The sequence below is a fragment of the Artibeus jamaicensis genome, unplaced genomic scaffold (genome assembly GCF_021234435.1).
Source record: "Artibeus jamaicensis isolate MK-2021 breed Jamaican fruit bat unplaced genomic scaffold, CSHL_Jam_final scaffold_1019, whole genome shotgun sequence".
NCBI lineage: Eukaryota > Metazoa > Chordata > Mammalia > Chiroptera > Phyllostomidae > Artibeus > Artibeus jamaicensis.
In genome coordinates this window covers 21,967,940-21,983,218 of record NW_026522025.1, presented here as the reverse complement: position 1 = coordinate 21,983,218, position 15,279 = coordinate 21,967,940, and the positions used below count along the sequence as shown (strand labels likewise).

The 15,279-nt window shown below is 37.8% G+C and overlaps 1 non-coding gene and 1 pseudogene across 1 annotated transcript; both read left to right on the top strand.

The window, feature by feature from the left end:
* The first annotated feature begins 3,946 nt into the window (after positions 1 to 3,946).
* LOC119040027 (60S ribosomal protein L7-like) lies at positions 3,947 to 4,680 on the top strand (annotated as a pseudogene).
* Positions 4,681 to 10,122: 5,442 nt separating this feature from the next.
* LOC119040034 (U6 spliceosomal RNA) lies at positions 10,123 to 10,229 on the top strand. The gene has a single exon (XR_005080776.2). It is a non-coding gene; the product is annotated as a U6 spliceosomal RNA (small nuclear RNA).
* The last annotated feature ends 5,050 nt before the right edge of the window (positions 10,230 to 15,279 follow it).

Sequence of the window (15,279 nt, the reverse complement as noted above, 5' to 3'; positions counted from 1 at the left end):
CCAGCACAAGGCACAACGAGGTACACGCCTGGCCTGGATGCTCCCTGTGAGAGAGCAGAGCATGGTCGGAGAGGGCAAACATGTCCTCCTCGCGCCAACTCAAACTGGACCCTAGACCAAGGTGGTGGTGGTGGTGGGCCGGAGCCAGGAGAGTTTCAAGATGGCCACCCCAGAGCATGGCACCCTGAGCAGGGCCCTTCTGGCCGTGAGACCCTGTGAGACTGCACTGAGCATGCACCCAGGCAGTCAGCCCTGGATGCAGGGACTTTATGGCCCCACTGTGGCCTTTCCCCAAACGTTTTTTTATTGCTATGGTTGTTTGCTTTTTTATTCATTTGCTCTAGTTGATTGAAAACATCAGTGTTCATTCACCTGAAGTAAGGATGAGTTTCAGTTTTGTCTGAGTTTCAAGGTGAAGGATGGAACACGGGGCCATCTTCACTGCAGAAGAGCACAGGCCCCTGGGGAGTTTCAGGCTGTCGGCCTGGAGGGTGCGCAGTTAGCACGCCAAAGCCGTTTCTAAAGTAAGGAATCGACAGAGCTAGGATCAAATTACAAGGCTAAATCTCTGAAGATGAAACTGTAAATTCATTTCTAACAGGACATAGCTACAGGTACGGATCGTGCTGTCCAACGTGGAGAAGGTCAGCTGGTTTTGACTGGCAGCGACTGAGAACCCGCAGAGCAGAGAAAGCTGGCCGGGGAGGCGGAGCATGGACGCGTTTTAATAAACGGTTGGGAGTCTCATTGATGTGACGACTAGTTCCACACTCAGTTCTTACTTTTTATTCTCCTAATCCTAAGGACTTAAATGCCTACGTTTAAGAGAAAAGAACAGATACTTATTTTACAAGTCACATTTTTTCATTTTCTGGTTCTCTCCTGATTATCTTCTCAAACATTTTTTATTTCTTTGTTGGATTGCTAATTACCACTAGGAACATAGTTTTGTATGACGGAGTCTAGGGTGATAAAAGAAGACAGTACTATAAGCCCTGGTATTACAATATTTACATTTTATTTTAGAGATAACATGGACAACATTTGAAGTTCCTTCCTCTGTAACCTCCATAGTCCTACCACCCTGCCCTTTGGTCAGCTTTCTAGATTGCAGACCTGTGAAAATTAATTTGCGCATGATTCACAGGATTGCTTATTACATCAGGAAAATACCTCAAGGATATACAAAGGAAGCAATAACATATGTAATAAAGAAAGGGAGATATTATTTTGTAGTAATTCATTTGTGTAAGTTTGCATTGCTTTCTTGGACTTAAGGGCACAGAAGCCTGTGTTAGGTATGTTAGTGTGTGGTACACTGTCGTCACTGGTCTACCCAATGGCCCTTTCTTGTTTTATTCATTTATTTTCAATTTAATGCTTATTCCTCAACCATTCTAATGCATTTTTGTAAATATATGCTTATTATCTATTTGTTATAAATGTATATTATTTCACATGCATTATTATTTGTAAAATAACCTAGTCTGTTGCTATACATCTCATTTTGTTTTTTTTTATTCGGCACTCTGTTTTTAATATCTATGTGCCGTATCTATTAGAGATACACTGTTTCTAATGGCTACATAGTATTCTATATTTTGCCTCTCCATTCTTTCAATGATAGAGAACTGTGGTGTCTCCATTTCCTTACTACCAGAAACTGCCCTACATTAAAGTCTTATGGATCTCCTTTTGGATGTGCATAAGAATTTCTTGGGATACTTACCCAAAAGCAGAATTGCTGGGCCAAAGAGCATATACATACCTAATTTAACTAGGCTCTGTCAGTCTATTTTCTGGAATGGCTGTATCTACATTCTTACCCAAAGTGTGAGAATGTTCCTATATCCTTACATTACATCCCTATATCCTTGACCCTTGGCATTACTCAATTTTGGCCAATTTGATGGATATAGTGACATATCATCATTTTATTGTCTATACTTCTAATTCTTAATAAAACTCAACATCTCCTAATATAAGCTTTTTAGTCTTTTGGATATCCTTTTATGTGAATTGAATCTTAATAGCTTTCAATCATTTCTGATTTCTTTTTTTGTTTATTTGCTTGTATGAGATTTTTTCCCATTTTAAATATACCTTTTTGATTTCAGGCATTGCCAGTATATCCTCTCAATTTGTCATCTGTCCACTAACTTTGTCTGTGGTGTTTATATTGTTTGGGAGGTAACTTTGGCCTTTGCGGTAGAGCTCCATATTAACAGTGGCTCAGACAAGAGAAGGGCACATTTTCTCTTTAGTAGCAATCTGGAAGGAGGTGATCCTTCTGTTTTAACATTCCACCATTTCTAGGATATTGCCTTTCTCAACATGGTCAGTGTGGCTCTCACCAGCCTTAAGGAAGGGAAAAGATGGAGAAGAGGTTGGTAAGTCCCTTTGTTTTAAGGGCATAAAACAGAATCTACACAGTTTTGTTGGATTTTATATTTTATTGGCCAGAAAGTAGTCACAGCACCACAGCTACAGGGAAGGTGACCAATGTAATCTTTTATCCTGGCAGTCATGGTCCCACCTAAAATCCATGCCTTCTCTTAGGTTTAGAGACAGGGGACAATGATTCTGGAAGATAGTTAGAAGTCTATGCCACATTGTCCTTCATTGAACACGAATTCTGAAGTCTGATGTTTTCAAATTAATACTTTTGCCTTACTCATGCTTTGTAGTTTTGTTTAAGAAACCTTTACTATTGGATGACTATCTTCTTTCAACTTTGTAGTATACCTTTCTTAATTTTTATTCTATCTTGAATTTACCTGCATTATGATATGAGAGGGATGCCATTATATTTTTCTTTATATTAGGCATTTTTCTAAGATCCATTTAGCCATTTATTTTTTCATTATTTTCTGTATTTTAGTTCAAGTCTTCCTGGAAGCAGACGCAAAGTGGATTAAGAGGCACAAGAGATTAACTAGGGGAAACACCAGTGATGGACAAAAGGGCGGGAGCATTGAAAGACCACTTCTTTGAGCATCTGACACCTGTGAAGGAGAGGTGGCGGGAAGGTAGCTTGGGTAGGAAGGGTCTCAAACTACAGTACAGTTAGTTCTAAGAACCTTTACCAGGCCAATGGGGGAAGTTCTTAAACCAAAGTTGCCTTTCACAGGAGTATCGCATGTTGTGGAATGGGCTTGCATTAGTTCCCCCAGGGTGTTCCCGGAGTGGCTTTGTCATAAATTTCTATCACTACAGTTTATAGGACCAACTTTATTGTATCTAATGTTCTCGTATTTGGATGCATCTACCTTGAATTTTCTGTTATATTTCACTAATCTATTTGTTTCATACTATACTATACTATCTTTTAAGTTTACTCTTCTCTTTTTAACATCACTTTAAACTAGTTACAGATTTTTATTCCTTGAAAATGATTTAAAGATAAATTTTACCTTTAAAAAAATCTACTAAAATTTTTGACTGGAATTGCAAGTGCATAGACTATCTTACATGTGTATGGAATAGCTCTCGAGTCTTTTATGGTTTCAGGACTTAAAATCTATCTGTAGAACTTGGGATACTTTTAAATACATGGACATTTTGTACTTTTTGTTACTTTTATGAAGTGTCCTGATTTTATTATATTTTCTAGTTGTTCATTGTTCATATATATACTACTGATTTTGTTTAGGTTGAATTTGAATCTGTCAACCTTGCTGAAATGTTTTTGTAGTTAATATCATTATATGTTGATTTTGTTTTTACTGAGTAGAAAATCTTTAAATAACAAGTTTTATCTCTTCCATTTTAATGCTTCACTATGTACTACGTTAAACAATAGCAGAGAAAGTTGCAAGATTATGTGTATGTAAGCTTTACCTGGTTAAGAAAGTTTCTGCTACTTCCTATTTTAAGATGTTGATCCTTACCATTTTTCTGTATTTATTTTAAAATCTATGATGTTTGCTTTCTTCTGGTTGGGACCATGGAGGGTGCACAAGAGAAGAAGTTCTCTACTTTCTTCAGGATGACAGAAACCCTTAAGAAAAAGCAAAGGAATTTCACAGAGCTGAAGATGAAGTATCTGATGAGAAAGAAGTTTGTGCAAAAGTTACTTTGAAAGGCAAGGAGGAAGCTTATCTATGAAAAAGCTAAGCACTATCAAATGAAATGTAGGCAGATGTACAGAACTGACATTCAAATGGCTGAGATGTCAAGGAAAGCTGGCAAGTTTTTTGTACCTGCAGAACCCAAATTGGCATCTGTAATCAGGATCAGAGGCATCAGTGGTATGAGCCCAAAGGTCACTGCAGCTCCTTCTCTTTTGCCAGATCTTCAGTATTCATTAAGTTCAACAAGGCTTTGATTATTGTACTGAGGATTGTGGGACAATATATGCAAGGGGGTACCCAATCCTGATGTCAGTAAATGAAGTGATCTACAAGTATGGTTATGGCAAAATCAACAAAAAATTAATTGCTCTGATAGATAACACCTTGATTACTCAATCTCTTGGTAAATATGGCTTCATTTGCATGAAGGATCTGATCATTTCTACACTGTTAGAAAACACTTCAAAGAAGCCAACAACTTTCTGTGGCCCTTCAAAGTATCTTCTCCATGAGGTGGAGTGAAGAAAAAGACCACCCATTTTGTGGAAGGTGGAGATGCTGGTAACAGGGACACCAGAGCAATAGGCTTATTATAAGGATGAACTAAGGTTTCTACCATGGTTATATTTGTAGTTTGTTCAGTTAATAAACAGTGACTGCTTTGAGAGTGAAAAAAAATCTGTCTTTTTAGTTAGTCTATTAATGTGGTATATATCATTGAAGAATTTTTCTCATGTTAAACATAATTCCATTCCTGGAATAAACTCTATCTGATAGTGCTGATACTATATGTACTTAAAAACAAAGAGTGTTGGATTCATGCATTTATTCTTATCAGTGAAATGATAAGTTTCTTTTCTAATATTATCCTTACCTAGTTTTTGAATAAAAATTATACTAGCTATAGAAAACGAGCTGGTCAGTCTTCTTTCTCTTTCAATTTAGGAGATTAAATACTCTTTGAAAATTTGGCAGAGCTCAACTGTAAAACAATATGGGTCTGAGATTATTTTGAAAAGTCTTTACTCACCACTTAAATTTTTTTAATGTCAATCTGTCTACTTGTGTTTTATATTTCTTTTCATGTATAGTTTTGCATTTTATATTTTTTAAGTTCATCCATTTCTTTGAGATTTTCAAATGTACTTTAATATAATTTTTCATAATACTATTTCATTGTTATTAAAAGTCTATGTTGAGTTTATAGTTATTTGTCCTTTTTCTACTGTATATTGTTTATTTACATCTTTTTATCTTTTTACAATCAGTCCTGCCAGAAGTTTATTTAATATAATCTTTTAAAATAATGAACTTTTCGTGTTATGATTCTATTTTTTAAAGTTTCTATTTACTTAAATCCTGCTTATTTTCTTTTATTATTTTTTTCCTTTTCAGGATTTTATCTCTCTGAACTTTTTTCCACTTTTTTGCTTAGCTCTATTTTTCTTCAATCTTTCTTGTGCCCTAAGAAATATACCCACACTTATGTTTCTCCATAAATGTTGCTTCAGATGTGCTTCACAAATTTTGACATATACTATGCATTTCATCATTCAATTCTAAATACATTGTCAGTTCTCTTATCATTTTCAATGCTATTCATTGCTATTCAATGCTAGTCAATAGCATATTCAATTGCTATTCATAGTCTATTCAATGCTATTTAATGCTTATATTTTGTAGATATAAGATATTTGAAATTGAAAATTTTATTAACTTCTAGTTTTATTGCAATACAATTAAGAAGCTAGAAGTTAACACTATTCTCTTGATCTATCAGTTTCAGAAGGTGTGTGTTAAAGTCTCCAATTACAATTTTTGATTTACCTGTTTTTCCCTACAGAGCTATCTACCTATACCTTTAGTTACATATATGTTCATGATGACTGAATCTTGCTCTATTATTCCCTTTATCAAGGTTTCCATAATATCCCTCTTTGCTGGTCAGGATTTTTTGTCTCCATGGATATTAATCTTGTCAGATGTTAAGAGTGCAATTCCAGTTTCCTTTGGAATTTCAAGTAATTGCCAGATTACCTTTTCCTAGCATTTATATATCCTCTTGTTTTAATGATATTTCTTGTAAACAACACGCTATTAAATCTTTAAAAAATTTAAAAGAAGCATGAGAATCTCGGTTATTTAAGTAGTTCTAAATTTAAATTTATCGTAAACACTTGTACTAAGACCTAATTATATAGAGCAGCTTAGTTAACTGGAACTCCACCATGCATCTTCTTTGTATTCCTGGGCATAGGCAATCCCTTCAGGTAATAATTCACCAGCTCTGGGAGTTAATAGGGAAGAAGTAGAGGAGCGATTCATGGCACGTGTCTGGTTGGTGGGAATATAGTTTCACCCCAGAAGAACTTTTATCCTGCCCTGGTATTAACCCACAGCAGTTACCTGGACTGTTATTGTAGATTCTTTGGTGATGGGACAGATGATGAGCATTCCAAGATTAGAGGGAAATTTGGAAGCTCTCATTAAACCACTTCTTAATGCTGAGGCACAGTTGTTTTTGCCCCAGAGCGCTGCCACTGTATATCCTGGCTTTCATAGCTCTCTCTTTCCAAATGTCCTCATTGTTTTTATATTAGTTACTCAGAGCTGTGTGTTTCTCTCTGCTGTCTAGTTTCTCCAGGGTCGATTTGGGGGAAAGGAGCTCACAGTCTGTGCTGGTATACCATCCTGTTAGAAAGCTATGGATATATTTTATGATTATATTCCTAAGAGTGGTGCACAGAGATATTTCGGGGAAAAAATTGCCACTTAAAAACTACTTGAGCCCTGGCCAGATGGCTCAGTTGGTTGGAGTGTTGTCCTATACACCAACAGTTTATGGGTTTGATTCCCGGTCAGGGCACATTCTTAGGTTGTAATTTGGTCCTCAGTCAGGGTGCATATGGGAGGCAAACAATTGATGTTTCCCTCTTACCTCAATGTTTCTCTCACTCTCCCCCTTCCTTTCTCTCTAAAAAAATCAATAAACATATTGTTGGTTGACGATTAAAAAACAATAATAATAAAACCTACTTGAAACCCCAAACAAGGTGATGCTGGCAAATTATAAAATACGAGTATTTAAAAGGCCAGACTAATTCACATCTGCATTTAAGACTTTCTTTAGTACCAAATCAGCCACTCCACAGTACTTCCAAGTTTTCTAAGATGGCTAAACATGTTAATTTGGTTAATTCTCCCATCTTTTTTTTTCTTCCTTTAAAGGTATCTCTGCATGCCTTTCTTTATGATATCCTTCTGGCTCAGAATTTTTTCAAAGCTCATTCTTGATACCATGCCAGTCTCTGCTGACTGTGGGCAGTTCAGCTGCCCTGGTGGTGAGCTGTTTAACAGGCTGAGATTGCCTTCTCTTACTGTCAGCAGTCAGCAGTGTTAACAGCATTAATCCCCCACGAAGTCCATTTGCCCTAATGACACCCCCCTGCACTCAAGCACTCCTGTGTGTTAATGGGACGGCCTAAGGGGACATCTAGGCTGTCTCTACCTCCTCCATTATGTGACCCATTTAACCAAAGGCCAGAGTCGCTGTTTCTTTACTGCTTTTCAGGGGAAGGGCTCTTGCCAGTATTCCTAGAAGAAACTCCTGCACTCCCACCTCCTGTGTTTAGGGGATGGCATTGCCAGCCACAAATTAGCAGAGATTTAAACCAATTCAGTTAAATAAGTTGTGGAGTGTAAAGGATTGTTTTAGAAAGACAATTCTCAGAGGACTGCTTACATTACATCTTTAGAGTGAGTATCAGAGCCTAAATTCCCCATCTTATTTATTTGATTAAGGAATTAGAAACCCTATATCTAAATGATAATATTTCCTAGGAAGGCTGAAACATTAAGCAGTTTAGGGCCATAAATTAAAGACAATGGGTTCGGAACTAAGAAACGTAGATATTAGTCCCCACTAAGTTATTAGGTAGCTGTATGACCTTGGGGAAATTAGCTTCTCCAAGAAGCTTCCTTATCTGTAAAATAACCTTTGAGATCCTCTTCCTCAAAAATCCAAGATTATATGGTTTTAGGGTTCTGTGGTAATTTAGGCCAAGACCGTTCTTTTTGCCCCTAAACAGAAATATTGACCATGAATCTAGTAGGATCAGAAGTGAATGCAGGTACGTTTTCAGAAGAGATGGTAGAGAATGAATGTATCTGACATTGGGGGGTGGTTCCGCTGAGGAGAACAGACCCACGCTCACGGGTTAGAGCCTGAAGCCCTGAGGATCATGGGGGTGCAGGGCTTGAAAGGACCGGCATGCCTATGGCCACTGTAGACACTCTGCCTCTGACATGACTGGGGGGGCTGTTGCTGAGTCCCTGAGGCCGAGGAGGACCTTTTGCAGGCCTCTTATTTGTAAGCAGTGCATAAAACTCCCTACCGCAGACCAATGCAGGGCGTACACATGATCAACAGCGTCAGGTTTTTTAACTGTAAATCAGCTTCATTACAGATTGAAGGGTTCTTTTTAGAAAGGACTTTTCATGGAGAGTGCTCATTTGCTAACCCCATCTTACCCATTTTTCTCCACCCCATCCCCCACTTCACCTAAGAATCACATAGGAATGAAATAAAGTGGTCTAGACATATTTTAAAGATTGGAACATTTTTCCAGACTATGATAGGACAGCTCCAAATGCGATGCAGCTGGCGTTTCCTTGGGTGGCCTGTGGTGCCTCAAACCCACCCCTGGCTCTCTAAGCAAAATCAAGTTCATGTTTTTCAGGTCTTTAATTAGGAAGGAGAGAAACAATTTTATAACCTTGCTTCCATGAAGAAGTCTGACTTGTACAGGAATCCTAAAGGACTTATCAAATGCTTTTGGCTTTTTAGGGGCAAAAGTCAGCTCTCCAAGTTCTGCTATATTTTCACCTTTCTCCTTGCTCAGCTATAGTGACTCAGGGCAGAACAGGCCAGCTCTCAGCCTTCTTTGGACTGTAGCAGTTGGCTGGGTAGAGCTGTAAATGTCGTCCTGAAATAAATATATAAAAATTAACAAAAACATCAGCCACACATTATACACCAATGACTTGTACTGAACAATACTTTGGAAGGTATAGAATAACGTTAAGGAAATATATTAGAAGTGCACAAAAGGAAGATGTTTTAAGAAATAAGTATCCTCTATTGTGAAACAACAGCAGAAGTCTAGTTAGTCATATTTTAAATATCATTATTAGTTGTTTGCAAGGAAATAATATATAGACCATTGGGTACCTCGGCATCAAGCATAATTATAAACAGAAAAAACCCATCAGCAAAGGTACCAAAGTTTTTAAAATGGAATTTATTTAATTTTGATTTTCACTAAGTGAAATAATATTTTAAAATTCCAATCAGTCCCCAAAGGCAGCAGGAGATCTGTGGGCTCCCGCCTAATGATGTAATTAAGCTGAGCTCATCATCATGCAGCCAGACACCACAGGCACACACGCACACACGCACACACGCTGCTGTAAATTGTAACTGCATTTGGAAAATTAAGGGGTCAGTAAATGATTGGGAATGTGTGTGGTTTGAGGAGCAAAAGTCTTAAGGGACATTTTAGTTTTTGTATTAGATACGTGTTGAAATGTCTTCATAGTAGCTAGACTAAAAATGGGATGTTTCAGGGTGACAGGACTGGAAATCATCATGAGAGACAGTAAAATACACTTCTTGTTTGCTACAAATATACTTAACAAAAGTTTACATGCTGCCCTGGCTGGTGTAGCTCAGTGGATTGAGCTCGGGCTGGGAACCAAAGTGTCTCTGGTTTGATTCCTGGTCTGGGCATGTGCCTGGGTTGCAGGCCAGGTTCCCAGTGGGGGCCACGTAAGAGGCAACCACACATTGATGTTTCTCTAACTCTCTTTCTCCTTCCCTTGCCCTCTCTCTAAAAATAAATAAATACAATCTTTTTTTAAAAGTTTACATGCTTAAAAAGCATATATTTTATTTTTCAATTTAGTGTTTATCTCACAGATTAATGCAGAAAACACTGAGTTTCTTTCAAAAATAGAGATTTTAGTTGTCTCATAACCATTTTAAAAATCAGTGCTCGCTTCGGCAGCACATATACTAAAATTGGAACGATACAGAGAAGATTAGCCTGGCCCCTGCGCAAGGATGACATGCAAATTCATGAAGCGTCCCATATTTTTAAGTTATCTACTTTGCTATCAAAGTGTATAATAAACAATGACTTACAACGGTAAAAAAAAATCACTCTCAGCCACAATGAAATGTTTCTTTCAAACCTTGTTTTAGTTTATTTTGTAAAAAAGGCATGTCATGAGAGTGAATGTTGTAAGGGATATTGAATACCTATCCTGGGTATGTTTTGAACAAGAAGATCATTTCTCCAATATAAGTTATGCCTTCAAATAGAAGTACAATTAAAGAAATTATTTTGAAAATAAGGTTTATACTACATGAAAAACAGTGTCACAAAGAACCTGTAAACACATGCTTAAGAAATGGCCAAACGCTAGCCAATCTCTGCTCTGCACAGTTTAGTTCAGCTTCTCCCCCACCACATTTGAGATTTTTTCTCTAACAAAAGCTATAGTTACCTGCTGGAAATTTTCACAGTTGGTATTATGGGCATGGTGATCAATGTTGAAGGAGCTAGGCCATATGGAGAAGGAATTGCTTACCCATCTGTTAAAAAAATTCTCGCCTATATGAATAAAACTGTATTTTCTTATTGTTAGATGGTTTCATATCCAAAGCGCCAAAGGTGCTTATCCAAAGGTTCATATCCAAAGGAACCAATTTATTCAAAATAAATAGAAAAGGTAACCCCAAATCTATTGCTTTTAGGAGTCTGTAAATCATTCCTAAGCACTCCTGAGACATATTTTTGGCACCAGGATGACAAGTGAAATGACTTGGGGAAATCTTATGGCCTTACCAATGGCAAACAATACCTACATTGAAGTAGAAAATGATTACAACCCAGAGTTCTAACTTGCATGAAGGGTACACCTTAGAATAAACTCCAAATTCTCTGGACAATTGAGGGCAGCAGAGGGACTCTGTAGCATTTGACATAAAAACCCTGAAGGAAATGGAGTCAAACTAGGCAAAGACCTTCTCGTTGATAGGAGAAGCAGGGCCTTAAAAAACAACCAAGAACTATAGAAATATTTATTATGTGTGGCTAGAAGCTAGGATGTGACATGGAATAAAAAAGCTAGAAAACTTTATGGTGGGATAGATGGCCCAGGTCATGCTGATTATATTCTCCCACTGTTTCATTTATTCTGTTGGTAAGACTCTATTGAGTGACTGCTACCTGCCAGACGTATCAAGGATACAGCATTGCAACCAGATGACATCTTTGTCCTCCTGTATCTGTATTCTAGTGATTGAGACAGATGATAAACAAATAAATACAGAGACGAATCAATTGTGATAAGTACTGCCAGAGAAATGTCTAGGCTTTATTGAAATGTCTTAAGCGAGGAGAGAAGGAAAAGCCCTTTAAGGTAGGATGATAAGGGAAGGCCTGTTTGAGCACAAAGTATTTGGAACTCGATCCAAAGACTGAGAAAGAGGCAGCCATGACGAGAAGTGGACAAAGAGCACTCTAAGCAGAGGGACAATATATGTGAAAGCCTGGAGTGAGCATGGACATGGTGCCTTTGAGAGATCAAAAGGGGGCCTACGTAGCTACAGCATAGTACGCCAGAGACAGGTAATACCAGGAAAGGTTAGGGAGGCTGGCAGGAGCCAGATTACTCTGGGACTTTTTCATTGTAGCAAGGTTGGGATTCTCTTACAAAAGCAATGGAAGGGACTTAAGTAGGGAAATCATATGATCTGATTTACATTTAAAATATATCACTCTGTTATACTTTCGTTTGGATGATGAAAAAAATTATTCACAGCAACGGAATCATTTATACCAACACACATTATACATAAATCAGTCTACATTATTTAAATCTTCAAAGACAATTAGAAAGAGAAAATACGGCAAAATCAGACAAAAGAATTATCTTGCCATGTGGGTTTACGATCAGGAGCTTTTATAAACCTTCTTAAAATAATCTGTCAGCCAGAACACATATCTTTTAATTCTTTGGCAGGAAAATTAATGGAAATTCACAAGGTACAAATATGTCAAACATGCTGGAAGTTTTAAAAATGACTGGACCCTGTAATTGTGAATTTTCCGCAGGGCCTTCCTTGGCCAGGAAAAGCCTTCTTTTTTGTAGGAGAGCAAAATGGGGGAACAGTGGCCTGGTCCATCTTCCCATTCTCAGGAGGATGTACCTCCATACTCTGCCTGATGCCGAAGAGAACTCCTCCATCTCCATGTCTAGAGTCACCTTGAAACATTCTCTGCTCTGTGGCCACCTCTTGAGTGGAAATATTTCTTGACTTCTTGTTCATTAACATTTGCCTGGACTGAGACATTATAGTAGGACAAATGTCATTAATGGGGGTTTTTAGAATCAAAGCAACTATTTAACAATCCTTTAAGCTACGCAGTTAAAGTATTAATACATTTACTACATTATTTATGTGCAAATGTTAACTGTAGCTATTCCATATTGACAGTGTTCTGAACGAAAATCATGGGCAGGGTGAAGTGTTAGCTGACTTGTCACTTGCTAGCCTTTTCATATTAGTCATTTTACTTCTCTGTCTCTTGTTAATTATTTACAAGATGGCAATGATAAAACCTAACTCATAGCATTATTATGAAGTTTAGAGGTAGGGTATATACAGTGCTTGGCATGCAAGAGTAGCCGAACTACCAATAGATTTCATTATATTTTTGTAGTTATATTTGCCAGTTCTTCTCCACAGAGTTAAAAATCCCCTCCTGGTCTCTGCTTTTGCCTCTCTGATCTACCTACCATATTCTATTGTTCACTTTGGTCCAGTTCGATTCCCCCTTTTCATCTTCCCCAGAGCTCGAATTCTAATTTCCTTTGCACTTCAATTATCTTTGACTTTTGATTGGGAGGCAGTGAGCGGGGCTCTCAGTTCGCCTGGTGCAGGCGGTGGGAGCGGCAGTGATGAGGATGGCCCAGTGTTTGCGGGGCTGTGTTTCTGAGGCATCAGTAGCACTGGTCATGGTGGTACCAGTGGTTTCAGCAATGCCAAGTTCGTAGTGTTGGTAGAGCCTGGAGGAGAAACTGGGGGCTTTATTCTTTTACCTTGAAAATCCTTCACCTAATATCCTGTATTGAGTCCTCTTAATGTATTTGGAGTGCATTTTAGTGAATTTCGTGTTGTTTCGTGTTGTTTCACTTTGGATAAGAACTCTGTGTGAATAGGTCTGTTTCTATCCTCTTTTTAGTCCTTAGTATTTTCGCTGTCTGGTTCTTTCAATCCCCTTACCCCATACTATGTAGGGGGCTTACATGTTCCCTTCTGCATAGCCCTACAAGCCACTTTGTTGTCACAAAAGCATGTAAATGTAGAGTTTGAAATTCATTGTTTTCCCTGTTTCCAATATTTCCTCCCCTGGTGCATGGCTCCATATACCACCAGTTTTCCACACCTGAAATCTGGACAGCTTTAGACCCCTCACTGCCCTTTACACACAAATACTATTGATTCCACTGCCTAAAAGCTCCCCATGCTCATCCCTCTGCATTATTTGGGTCAGACTCTAAACACCTGTATACTATTTTTATAACCCCCTTTCCTTACCTTCTTTATCTTCACTTCTACCCGAATAACATTGCCACCACGAAAATCTGATCTTATTGCTACTCTGCTCAAATATTTTCATTGTTTTTTAACACCTATAGAACAAAATCTAAATTTCTCTGTATGGCATCTAAGTTTCTTCAAATCATAGGCCTTATGTTTCAATCTGTCTTTATCATCTACTACAACTCCCTTTAGTATCATGTTCGGGTTATTCTGTACCAATTTAAGTTCTCCAAATATGGATTAGTTTTCATATGTTTGAAATTTAGAACATATTGGTCCTTTCAGAACCCACTTCTTTATTGCCTGCTTATAAAACTCCTCATCCATCTAGCTGTAGTAAGAACACAATGTTCTCCCAGGCGGAGCAAGGTATCTTTCTCCTAATCCCCACTACACATGTTTCTCTCCACACTACACTTCTTGTAGGTGAGGGTTGTCTTTTCATCTTTGTAGACTTATCTGACACCTGATTGGTACTCAAGACATATTTCTTGAGTGAATGAATGAATAAATGAATGTTCTCTTCCCATAGGGCAACACTTCTCTGACTCCTTTCTGTTCCTACAGCTCTTGCAGTGGCTGCTCCTATTTCTAGCCTTCATTTACTATGCTTCTCTCCTTTTTGCTGTATCTACACATTTATGCATCATGTCTATAGGGTCCTTTTCATTCTCTTCCATTCTCAAGGCTGTATGTTTTTCAGATACATACCCCATAAGCATAGGTCACAGGTGACCTCTAAGGAACTTCTGCCTGGTCACAATGTCAATCACTTAACTCTGTTTCTTCTGCTGACATTGACCACTTGGGCTATGCTGGTCATATGTGTCAGTCTGATTCCAAAGCTTTGCTAGACACCCACTGACTTTCACATATTGTGGTTCTTACTAGTTTGATTCATCAGTTTTCTCTAAGTTTGATCATAAGTATTAATTTTATCCATCTACAGAAGGAAAAAGCTACTTATATACTACTCTAATTTGGGGCAGTAAAGTATTAGCTTTCTGAGAGAAAATCACAACGAATAGTACTTCCACAGGAGACAAATTAACACTGTATTTAAGAGGATTTCTGTTTCTATAGTTCATAAGTCTCTTTCAGTATAATGACATGTCAGCTAAGTCCCCACTCAGAAGGAACCACTTCCCGCTGAAAAAATATTTTAGAACTTCAAATTCTTGATCTGTTTTTCTTCCATTATACTCAGATAAACTTATAGCCAAAAAAAAGAAAAGAAAATGGTGAAAAGTCACAAAACTTATTTGAAGGCCTGGCATTCTACAATTTGTTTATAGTGAAAAGCTAGCAAGCAAAAAAACAAACAAACAAAAACCTGTTACAACAGCCAAAATGAAAAAAAATAAAGCTGTTTCTCTGGCATATTGTGAGTGATTTTTCACTCTGCCTGCTGAGATAATACACCTCTGGGAATGCAGTCCTCTAGAATGGTATCTAGTTCAGTCGTGGCTGTGACTAAAGGGGCTGTGGCTCTTTCAATTTAAAAAGGTCCACCATTGAAATTGACTTTGCCTA